Source organism: Xenopus laevis, chromosome 6L (genome assembly GCF_017654675.1).
Source record: "Xenopus laevis strain J_2021 chromosome 6L, Xenopus_laevis_v10.1, whole genome shotgun sequence".
Lineage (NCBI taxonomy): Eukaryota > Metazoa > Chordata > Amphibia > Anura > Pipidae > Xenopus > Xenopus laevis.
This window is the reverse complement of record NC_054381.1, coordinates 151,785,951-151,789,580: the sequence shown is the minus strand read 5'-3', so window position 1 is coordinate 151,789,580 and position 3,630 is coordinate 151,785,951.

Genomic DNA, 3,630 nt, shown 5'->3' with positions numbered 1-3,630 from the left:
ATTAGCAAGAGAGGGAGACTGGAGCAAGATTAGCAAGAGAGGGAGACTGGAGCAAGATTAGCAAGAGAGGGAGACTGGAGCAAGATAGCAAGAGAGGGAGACTGGAGCAAGATAGCAATAGAGGGAGGCTGGAGCAAGATAGCAAGAGAGGGAGACTGGAGCAAGATAGCAATAGAGGGAGGCTGGAGCAAGATAGCAAGAGAGGACTGGTGCAAGATAGCAAGAGAGGACTGGAGCAAGATAGCAAGAGAGGGAGACTGGAGCAAGATAGCAATAGAGGGAGGCTGGAGCAAGATAGCAAGAGAGGACTGGTGCAAGATAGCAAGAGAGGACTGGAGCAAGATAGCAAGAGAGGGAGACAGGAGCAAGATAGCAATAGAGGGAGGCTGGAGAAAGATAGCAAGAGAGGACTGGTGCAAGATAGCAAGAGAGGACTGGAGCAAGCTAGCAAGAGAGAGGCAAGGTAAAAGGCAGGGTCAGAAAGCCAGAATCAGGAACAGGCGAGACAAGGTCAATACAAGGTGAAGTCAGGGCAAGGTACAAGGTGGAACAGGAAGCAGAAATCAGGAACAAGCAAGGCAGGGTCAGATCAAGGTCAAGGCTGGGAAGGTACAAGATAGGGTAAAGCAAGACAAGACAAGGCGGAATAAGGGGCAAGAGCTAGAACTACCTACCTGCCGCAGTACTAGGGAGAAACCATGCAATGCTCTGGCCAGGAGTGGTCTAAGTGCTGCCCTTAAATAGGGAAGAGTCAGCCCTGATTGGCTGATTAAACTAGGCAGCAGCTGAGCTGGGGCTGGAGAGGCCAATCAGGCGGCAGCTGGGCTGGGACTGCAGAGGCCAGGTTACACATAGTGAGCAACCCTACAGGCTGCTCACCTGGCCAAATGGTTAAGGTATTGAGCCAGGAACCCAAAGGTCCCCGGCTTGAATCCCAGCAATACCTGACAATCTGTGCTTGACGATGATATAAAACTTTTTAAGTCAATTGTACCCATCCAGGATGTGCCATCCTTGCAGGGATCTGGGCAGTTAAATTGCAGATAATATTCAATAGGGATTTGGATTTTAAAATTATTAATGTCACATATAATGCCATTGGAACAAAGTTAGTAAAATCCTTGATGGAGTAGGACCTGGGGCTGGGGGGTATTCGTGGGCAACCTAGCTGTAGCAAGCAATAGCAGTCAGCAGCAGCAAGGACCACCAGAGTATTCTTCTGTATAGGGGAATATATTTATGGGTGAAGGTCTCCAGTACTCAAAAGGAATATTATGGAAATAGAGAGTAGAAGGATATGGAAAGTCTAAGCTGAAGAAAGGCTGACCAAGTTGGAATTGTTTACCTAAAAGAAGAAGAAAACAAGGGCGGTGTTATATATATACATATATATTGTATGTATATATATATATATATATATATATATATATATATATATAATACACAAAAGCCATGAATATCTTGTAAATTATATCCTTTTAAACGGTGAGTTCTGATGTCATCAGTTATAAACGGTGAGTTCTGATGTCATTTCTGTCACATGACTCACTAAAACTTATGTATTATAATCAATAAAGTACCCCCAGTTGCAAAATATGAGGATATTATAAGTTACCTCGGAGTTCCATGACCTGAATAAAAACACTCGGCCTTCGGCCTCGTACTTTTATATGGTCATGAAACTCCTCAGTAACTTATAATATCCTTATATTTTACAAGAGGGGGTACTTTATTCACTATATAATCCAAGGGGATGCCAGCATCCTGGAAAAAACATAGGGTAAGTTATGTGTCTTAGTGCAGAATCAGCAATTGTTACACAAACTTCGAATAGAGTCTGCACTCTCAGGTCTGAAACAAATTCACGGCAAATTTCCACATTTCACCATCGGCAAATAAATTAGCGAATTTTGATGACAGCGAAAATTCTGTCGCCGGTGGCTATTAAACGGACGCCCATTGACCAATGCACGGCAAATTGTTTGGCATTTTTCGGCGGTTTGCAAATTTTTCACTGAAGCGAAATGGGACATATTTGCCTATCAATAATATAGATAGGAGCCTCAACTCGCCTCATTGGCGGAGCGCCCCGCCTCTGACACCCAACTGCTGAATGAAGACAGAATGAAGAGAAACAAATGCTGAGAGAGGAATAGTGAATATAAACTCGATTATTTCAGAAACGGTACAGCATGTTTAATTGATTTTATTTAGAACGTTTTTTTTTTTTAATTTACGTTTTTATTGGTCTTTACATGCCAGTTACAATCCAATGTATTTTAAACAATTAACAGTTATAATGTACATGTACACATTTAGAAAGTTTCTTATTTTAGTACAATGAAGCTTCTTTTAAATTTTAAATTTCACGATAGTTCTCCTTTAAAGTCCCAGTGTGCATCTATATACTATAATTATAAATATATATACTGTATATATATATATATATATATATATATATATATATATATAGATCATTGATTCTCTGATGCCTAAAGGCCCCCATACACGGCCGATAAAAGCTGTCGACAGACCGAGTTGGCAGTTTATTGGCCCGTGTGGGGGCCTCTAACGGGCTTCCCCGATCTATATCTGGCCAACAGTCGGCCAGATGTCGATCGTTGATGCTGTTCCGCAATCCAGTGTCGGACTGAGACACCAGGGGCCCACCCAAAAACCTTTGACTAGGGGCCCACCAATTAATGTTAGACCAGGGGCTCACTCTAAGTAGTAGTATTATTCCTCAACCTCTATTCTCCTAGTCTCTTTTCTTTACATGCTATAATCTATTATTCCATCTATTTAGCCACTTTGTTCTCATAGAAATAGGGAATGGCCATTAAATAGGCCACATGTCTAGTAGCAAAAGGGCCCACTGACACCTTGGCCCACCGGGACTTTTCCTGGTATCCCGGTGGGCCAGTCCGACACTGCCGCAATCCGACTACCCGTATGGACTCCATTCTGGTCCTATCATTGGACCCTAGGGCCCACAATCGGATCAGCCCAATCTCGTTAACCTCAATGTGGGCATATCGGGGATCTCCCTGTGTGTGGCCACCTTTATTCACCAATATATCTTTTCAGAGGCATCCCTTGCCTTGTCATGAGATAAAAAGGAGGTTGTATATTTTTTTTTAAAAAAGTCTTTTTAACAGTAACAGAATATGAGGTCACTGTAATTATTTCTTGGAAGAGATTGATCAAGGGACTCATCCAATTACTCAGTTATATATTGGAGTAAGGTAGGAGCTGCCTAAGGTATACTGGAGATGGCTTAGAATGGGGCATTTTCAGCTACGTCTGAATTAACTACATATTTGGCAGGTTACATTTGGGCAAAAGGTAAATTTGAAGGTCTTTTTGACAAGGAGATACATGAACCTTAGCACTAGTGACTTCCCTTGTACACATAATACTCACATTTAGAATATGGAGTTGCATTATGACAATTTATGAAAACAACGGAATTTCCCCCTGGTGTTTTTGCCACTGTTCTGTGATTGTGAAATTGATGCGTATGATAAACAACCAGAACCTTTTCCTGTTTCACCTCTTTGTAAGTGGCACATCCTCACGAATCAGATAAATCTTACCTACTTCCCACCCAAGGAAGGATATCAGTAGAGC